Genomic DNA, 14,371 nt, shown 5'->3' with positions numbered 1-14,371 from the left:
TATTAAGGATGTCATAGCAGCGCATTTGGAAAATGGTGACATGATAGCTCCAAGTCAGCATGGATTTGTGAAAGGGAGATCATGCTTGACAAATCTTCTGGAATTTTTTGAGGATGTTTCCAGTAAAGTGGACAAAGGAGAACCAGTTGATGTGGTATATTTGGACTTTCAGAAGGCTTTCGACAAGGTCCCACACAGGAGATTAATGTGCAAAGTTAAAGCACATGGGATTGGAGGTAGTGTGCTGACGTGGATTGAGAACTGGTTGTCAGACAGGAAGCAAAGAGTAGGAGTAAATGGGTACTTTTCAGAATGGCAGGCAGTGACTAGTGGGGTACCGCAAGGTTCTGTGCTGGGGCCCCAGCTGTTTACATTGTACATTAATGATTTAGACGAGGGGATTAAATGTAGTATCTCCAAATTTGCGGATGACACTAAGTTGGGTGGCAGTGTGAGCTGCGAGGAGGATGCTATGAGGCTGCAGAGTGACTTGGATAGGTTAGGTGAGTGGGCAAATGCGTGGCAGATGAAGTATAATGTGGATAAATGTGAGGTTATCCACTTTGGTGGTAAAAACAGAGAGACAGACTATTATCTGAATGGTGACAGATTAGGAAAAGGGAAGGTGCAACGAGACCTGGGTGTCATGGTACATCAGTCATTGAAGGTTGGCAGGCAGGTACAGCAGGCGGTTAAGAAAGAAAATGGCATGTTGGCCTTCATAGTGAGGGGATTTGAGTACAGGGGCAGGGAGGTGTTGCTACAGTTGTACAGGGCCTTGGTGAGGCCACACTTGGAGTATTGTGTACAGTTTTGGTCTCCTAACTTGAGGAAGGACATTCTTGCTATTGAGGGAGTGCAGCGAAGATTCATCAGACTGATTCCCGGGATGGTGGGACTGACCTATCAAGAAAGACTGGATCAACTGGGCTTGTATTCACTGGAGTTCAGAAGAGTGAGAGAGGACCTCATAGAAACGTTTAAAATTCTGACGGGTTTGGACAGGTTGGATGCAGGAAGAATGTTCCCAATGTTGGGGAAGTCCAGAACCAGGGGTCACAGTCTAAGGATAAGGGATAAGCCATTTAGGACCGAGATGAGGAGAAACTTCTTCACCCAGAGAGTGGTGAACCTGTGGAATTCTCTACCACAGAAAGTAGTTGAGGCCAATTCACTAAATATATTCAAAAAGGAGTTAGATGAAGTCCTTACTACTCGGGGGCTCAAGGGGTATGGCGTGAAAGCAGGAAGGGGGTACTGAAGTTTCATGTTCAGCCATGAACTCATTAAATGGCGGTGCAGGCTAGAAGGGCTGAATGGCCTGCTCCTGCACCTATTTTCTATGTTTCTATGTTTCTATGGATAGAGGATTGGCTAACTAACAGAAAACAGACAGTCAGGATAAATGGGTCATTTTCCAGATGGCAAACAGTAACTAGTGGGGTGCCGCAGGGATCAGTGCTGGGTCCTCAACTATTTACAAACTTTATAAATGACTTGGATGAAGGGACCGAGTGTAATGTAGCCAAGTTTGCTAATGAGATAAAGATGGGTGGGAAAGCAAATTGTGAGGAGGACACATATAGACAGGCTAAGTGAGTGGGCAAAAATTTGGCAGATGGAGTATAATGTGGGAAAATGTGAGGTTATCAACTTTGGCAGAAATAATAGAAAAGCAAATTAAAATTTAAATGGAGAAAAATTGCAAAGTGCTGCAGTACAGAGGGACCTGGGGGTCCTTGTGCATGAAATACAAAAAATGAGTATGCAGGTACAGCAAGTAATCAGGAAGGCAAATGGAATGTTGGCCTTTCTTGCAAGGGGGATAGAGTGTAAAAGCAGAGACGTCCTGCTACAACTGTGCAGGGTATTGGTGAGGCCACACCTGGAGTACTGCATAGAGTTATGGTCTCCATATTTAAGGAAAGATATACTTGCATTGAAGGCTGTACAGAGAAGGTTCACTAGGTTGATTCCGGAGATGAGGGGATTGACTTATGAGGATAGGTTGAATAGGTTGGGCCTGTACTCATTGGAGCTCAGAAGAAGGAGATTTAATCTTACCGAAACATATAAGATAATGAGGGGGCTCGACAAGCTGAATGCAGAGAGGATATTTCCATTCATAGGGGAAACTAAAACTATGGCACATAGTCTCAGAATAAGGGGCCGCCCATTTAAAACTGAGATGAGGAGGAATTTCTTCTCTCAGAGGGTCGTAAATCTGTGGAACTCTCTGCCGCAGAGAGCTGTGAAGGCTGGGTCATTGAATATATTTAAGGAGGAGGTAGACAGATTTTTGAGTGATAAGGGAATAAAGGGTTATAGGGAGCGGGCAGGGAAGTGGAGCCGAGTCCATGATCAGATCAGCCATGATGGTGGAGCAGACTCGAGGGCCCAGGTGCCCTACTTCTGCTCCTATTTCTTATGTTCCTCAACTATGTAATCTGTCCTCATATTTAACCTTTGGTAAATTGTGTCAAATTTATTTGTTTTGTCTTACAATACTGCTGTGAAACGCCTTGGGACGTTTTACTACGTTAAAGGCGCTATATAAATAAAAGTTGTTGTTATTGTTGTTGTGAGTATTGCACTGGGAGTGTCAGCCGAGAATTTTGTGTTCAAATCTCTGGAGTGGGGCTGTGTAGTTACAGCCTTCTGTCTCCAAGGCATGATGCGACACACTGAGCCGCGGTTCAGCTCACGAGGAGTGTGTAACTTCCAGCAAATAAGGGGGTTAAAAAAGGGCTTCCGCTCCAGTGATAACGAGTCTTTGTCGACGGCAGACTGATCTGCCTTCAATTTTAGAATAACAATTCCGGTAAATTCACTTTGAAAGACAAACACTTTATTGGGTTTGGAGATGAGACTCTGTTAAAGATCATGTGAGGGGACAGATCTGTCATGTCAGAAGCTTCTTGCTCAGGCGTTTGAAGTGCGAGTTTGGAACAAGGCAATTGAAGGGAAAAATGATCACCACAGCACGGCTTGAGGCTATAATGTGTAGCGTTCTTATCAGCAACACTGCATCCACCTTATGGCGAATATACCTTGTTGAATAATGAGGTGGTGGATTTCTCAATGTCAAATCGAATGCTTCCATATTATTCAGCTTCCAGAGTAATGAGTTTTGTTTAAAAAAAAATTAAATACTGTATGCTTTGATGCAGGAAGCTGACTCTTATTTATTTTTAGACTGTAATTATTTTTGGAAATTGTTTTGGGATATTTCTGGAATCTTTATTCACCCTAATTAAATAATATTCCATTACGTAACAATCCATAATGCCATCAGGGCACAACATGCTGTAATACAATGTACAAATATGTACATCTGAGCCCTGCATTGCGAAGGCTGTGACATTGGATAGGATGCTAGTTATGACTAGCTGTCAACTGTGGCTCAGTGGGCAGCACTCTCACCTCTGAGTCTAAAAGGTTGTGGGTTCAAGTCCCACCTCAGAGACTTGAGCACAAAAATCTAGGCTGGCACCCGCAGTGCAGTGCTGAGGGAGCGCTGCACTGTCGGAGGTGCTGTCTTTCGGATGAGACGTTAAACCGAGGCCCCCTGCTCTCTCAGGTGGACGTAAAAGATCCCGTGGCACTATTTCGAAGAAGAGCAGGGGGAGTTATCCCCAGTGTCCTGGCTAATATTTATCTCTCGATCAACATAACAAAAACAGATTATCTGGTCATTATCACATTGCTGTTTGTGGGAGCTTGCTGCGCACAAATTGGCTGCTGCGTTTCCCACATTACAACAGTGACTACACTCCAAAAGTACTTCATTGACTTTGAAGTGCTATATAAATCCAAGTCTTTCTTTGAACATGAGGCACAGGGCATCCAACCTTACAGCACAGGCGGAGACCATTCGGCCCACTGTGCCTGTGCTGGCTCGTTGAAAGAGTGATCCAATTAGTCCCACTCCCCTGTTCTTTCTCCATTGTCCTGCAACTTTTTCCTTTTCAAGTAAATATCCCAAATTCCCTTTTGGAAAGTTATTATTGAATCTGCTACTGCACTTTCAGACAGCCCAATTCAGATCATAACAACTCCCTGCGTTTAAAAAAAAAAGTCTCCTCATGTTCCCCTCTGGAGTTTTAGATGTTATGTGTGAGCGGGAATTGGTATAGAACCGGGTGTGTGTGGTGGGAGTCACAGAACGATTCAATGTTTGCACAGAGAGAAGCACGTTGGAGAGGTTGAGCCTGAAGTTACAGGAGAGTTTCAGCGGTGGAGGGAGTTTAAAAAAATATTTTTTATTTATTCGTTCATGCTGATGTTACAAAATGGGTGGGAAAGCAAATTGTGAGGAGGACACACAAAATCTGCAAAGGGAGATAGACAGGCTAAGTGAGTGGGCAAAAATTTGGCAGATGGAGTATAAGTGGAAAAATGTGAGGTTATCCACTTTGGCAGAAATAATAGAAAAGCAAATTAAAATTTAAATGGAGAAAAAATTGCGACGTGCTGCAATACAGAGAGACCTGGAGGTCCTTGTGCATGAAACACAAAAAGTCAGTATGCAGGTACAGCAAGTAATCAGGAAAGCAAATGGAATGTTGGCCTTTATTGCAAGGGGGGATAGAATATAAAAGCAGAAAAGTCCTACTACAACTGTACAGGGTATTGGTGAGGCCGCACCTGGAGTACTGAGTACAGTTTTGGTCTCCGTATTTAAGGAAGGATATACTTGCATTGGAGGCTGTTCAGAGAAGGTTCACTAGGTTGATTCCGGAGATGAGGGGGTTGACTTATGATGAAAGGTTGAGTAGGTTGGGCCCACAAGGTGAGGTGATCTTATCGAAACGTATAAGACAATGAGGGGGCTCGACAAGGTGGACGCAGAGAGGATATTTCCACTCACAGGGGAAACTAAAATTAGGAGAAATAGTCTTAAAATAAAGGGCCGCCCATTTAAAACTGAGATGAAATTTCTTCTCTGAGGGTTGTAAATCTGTGGAATTCTCTGCCCCAGAGAGCTGTGGAGGCTGGGTCATTGAATATATTTAAGGCGGAGATAGACAGATTTTTGAGCGATAAGGGAGTAAAGGGTTATGGGGAGCAGGCAGGGAAGTGGAGCTGAGTCCATGATCAGATCAGCCATGATCTTAGTGAATGGTGGAGCAGGCTCGAAGGACCAAATGGCTGACTCCTGCTCCTGTTTCTTATGTTCTTATGGGACATGGATGTCGCTGGCAAGGCCGGCATTTATTGCCCATCCCTAATTGCCCTTGAGAAGGTGGTGGTGAGCCGCCACTTCAGAGGGTCATTAAGAGTTAACCACATTGCTGTGGGGCTCTGGAGTCACATGGAGGCCAGACCGGGTAAGGGCGATAGATTTCCTTCCCTGAAGGACATTAGTGAACCGGATGGGTCTTACAACAGTTTCACCATTACTGATACTAGCTTTTAAAAAAAATTCCAGATTTATTTAAATAACTGCATTTAAATTCCCTGTGCTGCCATGGTGGGATTTAAACTCTTGTCTCCGGATTATTAGTCCAGGCTTCTGGATTACTCGTCCAGTATCATTGCCAGTATGCTACTATTCCCTAGTGAGTGAGCAGTGGATGATGGTGGGTGAGGTTATGGAGGTGGTGATGGGATTTGAAGCTCAGCAGAGGGTGATGTCGGACACTGAGGGTACGGACTGCTGTGCCTGGCCTGAGCAAGTAACCGGCGAGGAGGAGAATTAGTGTGCAGGTTTGGTTTAGCCGACGTTAAAAGCCAGAGAAAGTCCTGGCTCATTTGCAATTTGATGTTGGGCGGTGAGATAGCAACCTAGGAGCAGGAGTAGGCCATTCAGCCCCTTGAGCCTGTTCCGTCGGTAATGCAACATGGCTCATTTATCAAGGTAATTGTCTGGGACCCCCCCCCCCTCCCTCTCTCTCCCCTCCCTCTCCCCCCCCTCTTCCCCCCCTCCAAGAGCCTTCTTTACAATTGCTGCTTGTACAGGAAATACATCTGAGTTCAAGGGTCACCAGATGGCCAACTCGTAACCAAGGACCATCATCTGAGCACTCCATAATGTAGAACAAAGTTGGAGGTGTCAGCTGTGGCTCAGTGGGCAGCACTCTCATCGCTGGATCAAAAGGTTGTGGGTTCAAATCCCACTCCAGAGACTTGAACCCAGAATCCAGGCTGTCACTCTCGGTACTGCAGGAACGCTGCACTGTTGGCGGTGTCGTCTTTCGGATTAGATGTTAAACCGAGGCCCCGTCTGCTCTCTCAGGTGGATGTGAAAGATCCCATGGCTCTATTTCGAAGAAGAGGGCAGGGAAGTTCTCCCGGCTGTCCTGGGACCAATATTTATCCTTCCACCAACACCTCTATATAAAAAAAATAGTGGGAATAAATGGGTCCTTTTCAGAATAGCAGGCAGTGACTAGTGGGGTGCCGCTGGGATCCCAGCTATTTACAATATACATTAATGATTTAGACGAAGGAATTGAATGTAATATCTCCAAGTTTGCAGATAGCATCAAGCTGGGTGGCAGTGCGAACTGCAAGGAGGATGCTAGGAGGCTGCACGGTGACTTGGACAGGTTAGGTGAATGGGGAAATGTATGGCAGATGCAGTATAATGTGGATAAGTGTGAGATTATCCACTTTGGTGGCAAAAATAGGAAGGCAGATTATTATCTAAATGGTGACAAATTAGTAAAAGGGGAGGTGCAACAAGACCTGGGTGTCATGGTACATCAGTCATTGAAGGTAGGCAAGAAGGCAAATGGCATGCTGGCCTTCATAGTGAGGGGATTTGAGTATAGGAGCAGGGAGGTCTTACTGCAGTTGTACAGTTGAGACCACACCTTGAATATTGTGTGCAGTTTTGGTCTCCTAATCTGAGGAAGAACATTCTTGCTATTGAGTGAGTACAGCGAAGGTTCACCAGACTGATTCCTGGGATGGCAGGACTGACATATGAAGAAAGACTGGATCGACTGGGCTTATATTTGCAGGAATTTAGAAGAATGCGAGGGGATCTCATAGAAACATATAAAATTCTGATGGAATTGGACAGGTTAGATGCAGGAAGAATGTTTCCGATGTTGGGGAAGTCCAGAACCAGGGGTCACAGTCTAAGGATAAGGGGTAAGCCATTTAGGACCGAGATGAGGAGAAACTTCTTCACTCAGAGAATTGTGAATCTGTGGAATTCTCTACCACAGAAAGTTGTTGAGGCTAGTTCGTTAGATATATTCAAAAGGGTGTTAGATGTGGCCCTTACCGCTAAAGGGATCAAGGAGTATGGAGAGAAAGCAGGAATGGGGTACTGAAGTTGCATGATCAACCATGATCATATTGAATGCTGGTGTAGGCTCGAAGGGCTGAATGGCCTACTCCTGCACCTACTTTCTATGTTTCGCACATTACAACAGTGTCTACTTTCCAAAAGTACTTCATTGGCTGTAAAACGCTTTGAGATGCCCTGAAGTTGCGAGAGGCGCTATAGAAATGCAAGTTCTTTCTTCACTGAGCTGCCTCAGGTTTACTTTGCTGTGCGTAGTCTTTCCCGGCTATACACGGCTGTACTGCATCTGACTTTCAATTTCAGGAAATGTAAAACAGTTCTTCTTTTATTTTATTGGTGATCCCTCTGAGCACTTTGTGATTGCCAACAACTCGACTGTCAGCTCAGGACAGAACTGCACACAATCCGCAAAATTGTTTTCTCTCCAACCTGTCAGATTTATCTGCTTTTTTTCTCCCTTCCAGCACTAAACACTTTATTAGTTTGTATTGTCTTATAGGATTGTTCGTGGAGAGAAGTTTAATCTACAAGAACAAGCAACAAAGAGGGAACCCCGGGTGTTATTGGGAATAATTGCGATAGAGAATCTACAGGAAAATATCAATGAAAAAAGAGCCCCTTTTCATCCCGACACATTTAGATGTTATAATCCGATAGCTTTCTTCACTGTTTTTGTTCATTGAGCAATTAATCTCATCCTATTTTAAAGAGGGTGCAGGAACAGAGAGACCCAGAGGAGGGAATTCCGAAGCTTAAGGTCTTGGGAACTGAAGGCACGCCCGCCAATGATGGGTTGATTAAAAGCGGGGATGCGTAAGAGGCCAGAATTGGAGGACGCAGAGATCTTGGAAGGTTGTGAGACTGGAGGAGGTGACAGAGATAGGAAGGGACGAGGCCAGGGAGGTTTTTGAAAACGATTGTGGGAATTTTAAAATTAAGGCATTGCTGGACAGTGAGCCAAAGTACTTGCCAGTGTTCCTGCATTGACAGAGACGGTCGCCTCCTCCCCACCGCCCCCCCCCATCCCCCCACCCTCGATGATACCATCTTTAATGGGGAGTTATCAATATGGCATGCTATCAGCGTGTTGTTAAATACCTTTAACGCTATGGATCACAGGAAGAGAAGTAGTGATGGCACATATAATTAAATCTGTCAGAGCACGCAGTTTAAATCAAACAACCTCATCACAGAGCAAGGCTTTTAAGATTATGATAACACCTCACACAATTATGTAAGATTAAAAAAAGATTACTTCTTACACTAAGCCATAAACTGAAAGCGCTGTATTCCCTAGGGTCTGTTTTTGTCTGTCTGTCTGTTTATCGATCTATCTGTCTGTCTGGTCTATGTCATAGAAACATAGAAAATAGGTGCAGGAGTAGGCCATTCGGCCCTTCGAGTCTGCACCACCATTCAATATGATCATGGCTGATCATGCAACTTCAGTACCCCATTCCTGCTTTCTCTCCATATACCTTGATCCCTTTAGTCGTAAGGGCCACATCTAACTCCCTTTTGAATATATCCAACGAACTGGTCTCAACAACTTTCTGCGGAAGAGAATTCCATAGGATCACAATTCTCTGAGTGAAGAAGTTTCTCCTCATCTCAGTCCTAAATGGCGTACCCCTTATTCTTAGACTGTGACCCCTGGTTCTAGACTTCCCCAACATCGGGAACATTCTTCCTGCATCTAACATGTCCAATCCCGTCAGAATTGTATAAGTTTCTATGAGGTCCCCTTTCATTCTTCTAAATTCCAGTGAATATAAGCCTAGTTGATCCAGTCTTTCTTCATATGCAAGTCCTGCCATCCCGGGAATCAGTCTGGTGAACCTTCACTGCACTCCCTCAATAGCAAGAATGTCCTTCCTCAGATTAGGAGACCAAAACTGTACACAATATTCAAGGTGTGGCCTCACCAAGGCCCTGTCAGTCAGTCAGTCATAGGTAGACCCTCGGAATCGAGGAAGACTTGCTTCCACTCCCTAAGTGAGTTCTTTGATGGCTGAACAGTCTGATACGAGAGCCACAGACCCTGTTACAGGTGGGACAGACATTCGTCGAGGGAAGGGATCGGTGGGGCTGGTTTGCTGCATGCTCCTTCTGCTGCCTGCGCTTGGCCTCTTCATGTTCTTTGCATTGAGACTTGAAGAACTCCACGCCCTCCTGGATGCACTTTCTCCACCTAAGGCGGTCTGTGGCCAGGGTCTCCCAGGTGTCAGTGGTGATGTTGCACTTTACCAGGGAGGCTTTGAGGGTGTCCTTATAACATTTTCGCTGTCCTCCTTTGGCTCGCTTACCACGAAGGAGCTCCGCATAAAGCATTTGCTTAGGGAGCCTCGTATCTGGCATGTGAACTAAGTGGCCTGCCCAGCGAAGCTGATCGAGTGTGGTCAGTGCTTCAATATTGGGGATGTTAGCCTGGTTGAGGACACTGATGTTGGTGCGCCTGTCCTCCCAGGGGATTTGCAGGATCTTGCGGAGACATCGTTGGTGATATATCTCCAGCGACTTGAGTGCCGGAGTATGATGAGTACGGGCTCTCCATAGTCCACCGCAAGTGCTTCTAACTTGGTCACTCGGTCTTGTCCACTTGACATATGCCCATCAGCCTCTACTCTTTCACCAGGTCCTTTCTAACTGTCTTTGGCCAGTGTGGATTATTGTGTACACATGCCTGCATTGATTTCCCCATAAGAGCTAACTTGAGAAAAGGAGCCTTTAATTAAATTTGACAATGTCCTTGCCTCAGAACCATACAGGAGGGCGGGTATTACTACAGCCCTGGAGACCATGAGCTTGGTGGTAGATTTGAGGGCCTGGTCTGCAACACTCTTTTCCGCAGGCGGCCGAAGGCTGCACTGGCGCACCGGAGGCGATGTTGAATCACCGCATCAATGTCTGCCTTTGTTGATAAGAGGCTCCCGAGATATGGGAAATGGTCCACGTTGTCCAGGGCCACGCCGTGAATCTTGATGATTGGAGGGCAGTGCTGTGCGGCGAGGACAGGCTGGTGGAGGATCTTTGTCTTATGGTTGTTAAGCATAAGGCCCATGCTTTCATATGCCTCAGTGAATACATTGACTATATCCTGGAGTTCAGACTCTGAATGTGCACAGACGCAGGCGTCGTCCGCCTACTGCAGCTCAACGACAGAGGTTGGGGTGATCTTGGACCTGGCCTGGAGGCGGCGTGGGTTAAACAGCTTCCCTCTGGTTCTGTAGTTTAGTTCCACTCCAGCGGGGAGCTTGTTGACTGTGAGGTGAAGCATGTCAGCGAGGAAGATTGAGAAGAGGGTTGGAGCGATGACGCAGCCCTGTTTGACCCCGGTCCGGATGTGGATTGGGTCTGTAATGGATCCATTGGGAAGGATCACGGCCTACATGTCATCGTGAAGCAGGCGAAGGATGTTGACAAACTTTTGTACAACTGCAGTAAGACCTCCCTGCTCCTATACTGAAATCCCCTAGCTATGAAGACCAACATGCCATTTGCCTTCATCACCGCCTGCTGTACCTGCATGCCAACTTTCAATAACTGATGTACCATGACACCCGGGTCTCGTTCCACCTCCTTTTCAATCTGTCACCATTCAGATAATACTCTGCCTTCCTGTTTTTGCCCCAAAGTGGATAACCTCACATTTATTCACATTATACTGCATCTGCCATGCATTTGCCCAAGTCACCCTGCAACCTCTTAGCTTCCTCCTCACAGCTCACACTGCCATCCAGCTTAGTGTCATCTGCAAACTTGGAGATATTACATTCAATTCCTTCGTCCAAATCATTAATGTATATTGTAGATAGCTGGGGTCCCAGCACTGAACCCTGCTGTACCCCACTAGTCACAGCTTGCCATTCTGAAAAAGGACCTGTTTATTCCTACTCTTGTATGTCTGTCTGTCTGTCTCTATCTGTCTACCTTTATTTGTCTGTCTGTCTGTCTTCTGTCTGTCTCTGTCTATCTATCAAATATTACAAGTATTGAATATCGTGTGCACTTCCTACAAATATCACACACAGTTCCTGTCACACTTTGTTAACACCCTTACTGTTATGAAATGGCGTATCTTCACAATTAATCATGAGCAATGCCAAGAGTGTCATCGTGCGGGTCCTTCGCACTTGAAAATGTCAAATGTGTTCCTAAAAAAGAGATGGAAAGCCTGTCGCCGCCTGCGGGGTTTTCTGATCCTGGCCCCAAGAGTCAGGGCGAGACAGTTTTCAATCTGCGGAGTTGCTTTCCTCGGTTAACCTCTAACTGACCTCGGAGTGTGTCTGTTCAGCTCACCGCCCCTCAGGAAGTACTCGGACACTGCTCTTAAAGGGACAGGCCAGGCTAAACACACTTCCACCTGAGACAAGCATCGCAACAGTGCCCCAGGCCCGAACTAACAGCCTCGGCAACGCTACAGGAGCCGAGTTGATTATATATTCAGTATTTCTATTTAATATGGCTTTGATTGATCAAAAATTCTGTTCCGGCGCAGTCCGAATGCACATTGTTGAGTGCGTTGATGGATTTCACCGATCTTGAGAGAGAGGGTAGCAAGGTTAGCAACTGAGACCACTGCAGGTGGCTTGTATTAAAAGCGAGATTTTGGGGTGACTAAATTCAAGTTCTCAGGGGGAGGGATTGATAACAACAACTTGTATTTATATAGCGCCTTTTGATGTAGTCAAACGTCCCAAGGCGCTACACAGGAGTGTTATGAGATAATAAATTTGACACCGAGCCACACAAGTAGAAATTAGGGCAGGTGACCAAAAGCTTGGTCAGAGAGGTAGGTTTTAAGGAGCGTCTTGAAGGAGGAAAGAGAGGTAGAGAGGTGGAGAGGTTTAGGGAGGGAGTTCCACAGCTTGGGGCCCAGGCAACAGAAGGCACAGATTATAATCAGGGATGCTCAAGAGGGCAGAATTAGAGGAATGTAGACATCTCAGGGGGGTTTATGGAGCTGGAGGAAATTACTGAGATAGGGAGGGGCGAGTCCATGGAGGGATTTGAAAATAAGGATGAGAATTTTGAAATCGAGGCATTGCTTAACCGGGAGCCAATGTAAGTCAGTGAGCACAGGGGGTGATGGGTGAATGGGACTTGGTGCGAGTTAGGACACGGGCAGCCGAGTTTTGGATCACCTCTAATTTATGTAGGGTAGAATGTGGGAGGCCGGCCAGGAATGCGTTGGAATAGTCAAGTCTAGAGGTAACAAAGGCATGGATGAGGGCTTCAGCAGCGGATGAGCTGAGGCAAGGGCGGAGACGGGTGATGTTACAGAGGCGGAAATAGGCGGTTTCGGTTAGTTACTCAGACAAAGTTGATTAAGTAAACTGTGCACTTTGGTAAATGGTTCGAATTCAAGGAGACGCAACTTACTCTTCAACATTAGAAACCTTCCAGGAAACTTCACATAGGAGAGAGAAAGACTGAATGGTAGAGGACTAGAGAGAGAAACAGACAATGAAGTACTTTTTGAAGTGTAGTCACTGATGCAATGAAGGAAACGCAGCAGCCAATTTGTGCACAACAAGCTCCCACAAACAGTAATGAGATAACGACCAGATAATCTGTTTTACTGATATTGGTTGAGGGATCAATATTGGCCCCAGGACACCGGGGAGAACTCCCCCTGCTCTTCTTCAAAATAGTGCCATGGGATCTTTTACGTCCACCTGTGAGGGCAGACGGGGCCTTGGGTTAACGTCTCATCTGAAAGACGGCACCTCCGACAGTGCAGCGCTCCCTCAGTACTGCACCGGAAGTGTCAGTTTAGATTACGGGCTCAAGTTTCGGGAGTGGGACTTCAATCCACGATCCTTCTGACTCAGAGGACAAAGTGCTATCACTGACGTACATATATATATATACAGTAATATAGATTTACTACACTGCATTAAATACCCAGCATGGAAAGTTATGAAACTGAGTTCAATACATCTAGTCATTTGTAGGCTAGCACGAGAAAAAAGTGACCATGAAAGCTGGTTCACTAATGTCCTTCAGGGAAGGAAACCTGCCAGCCCTATGCAGTCTGGTCTACATGTGACTCCATTCCCACACTATGCGGTTGACTCTTAATACCTCCACGGCAACTAGGAATGGGCAAACAAAGCTACCTTGCCAGCATCACCCTCATCCCAGGAGCAGAAGTGGGCCATTCAACTCCTCAAGCCTGTCTAGGTCCATGCCGGTGTTTATGCTCCACTCGAGCCTCCTCCCACCCCTCTCCATCTCACCCCATCAACATATCCTTCTATTCCTTTCTCCCTCGTGTGTTTATCCAGCTTCCTCTTAAATGCATCGATACTATTCACCTCAACCACTCCCTGTGTTAGTGAGGTCCACATTCTCACCGCTCTCTGGGTAAAGAAGTTTCTCCTGAATTCCCGATTGGATTTATTAGTGACTTTCTTATATCTATAGCCCCAATTCTGGACTCCTCACAAGTGGAAACATCTTCCCTACATCTACCCTATCGAATCTCTTCATAATTTTAAAGGCCTCGGTCAGGTCAACCCTCAGCCTTCACATTTCTCGAGAAAAGAGCCCCGGCCTGTTTGATCTTTCCTGATGGTTATAACCGCTCAGTTCTGGTATCATCCTTGTGAATCTTTACGGCATCTTCTCCAGTGCCTTTATATCCTTTTGGAAATTATGGAGACCATACACAGTACTCCAATTGTGGTCTAACCAAGGTATGTGGAGACCAGAACTGTGCACAGTGCTCCAATTGTGGTCTAACCAAGGTATGTGGAGACCAGAACTGTACACAGTGCTCCAAGTGTGGTCTAACCAAGGTATGTGGAGACCAGAACTGTGCACAGTGCTCCAATTGTGGTCTAACCCAGGTATATAGAGACCAGAACTGTACACAGTGCTCTAAGTGTGATCTAACCCAGGTATATAGAGTCTAGAACTGTATACAGTGCTCCAAGTGTGATCTAACCCAGGTATATGGACACCAGAACTGTGCACAGTACTCCAAGAGTGGTCTAACCCAGGTATATAGAGACCAGAACTGTGCACAGTGCTCCAAGTGTGATCTAACCCAGGTATATGGACACCAGAACTGTGCACAGTACTCCAATTGTGGTCTAACCCAGG

At 45.9% G+C, this 14,371-nt stretch overlaps 1 protein-coding gene across 1 annotated transcript in view; it reads right to left on the bottom strand.

Annotated features, from left to right (window-relative positions):
* The window catches only part of syt1a (synaptotagmin Ia), a 126,594-nt gene that overhangs the window by 14,954 nt on the left and 97,269 nt on the right, over window positions 1-14,371 (bottom strand). The gene's annotated exons all lie outside the window — the stretch shown is intronic.

This window comes from Pristiophorus japonicus, chromosome 15 (assembly GCF_044704955.1).
Source record: "Pristiophorus japonicus isolate sPriJap1 chromosome 15, sPriJap1.hap1, whole genome shotgun sequence".
Classification (NCBI taxonomy): Eukaryota; Metazoa; Chordata; class Chondrichthyes; family Pristiophoridae; genus Pristiophorus; species Pristiophorus japonicus.
The sequence above is the reverse complement of the archived record's forward strand: the minus strand, read 5'-3'. Positions and strand labels throughout refer to the sequence as shown.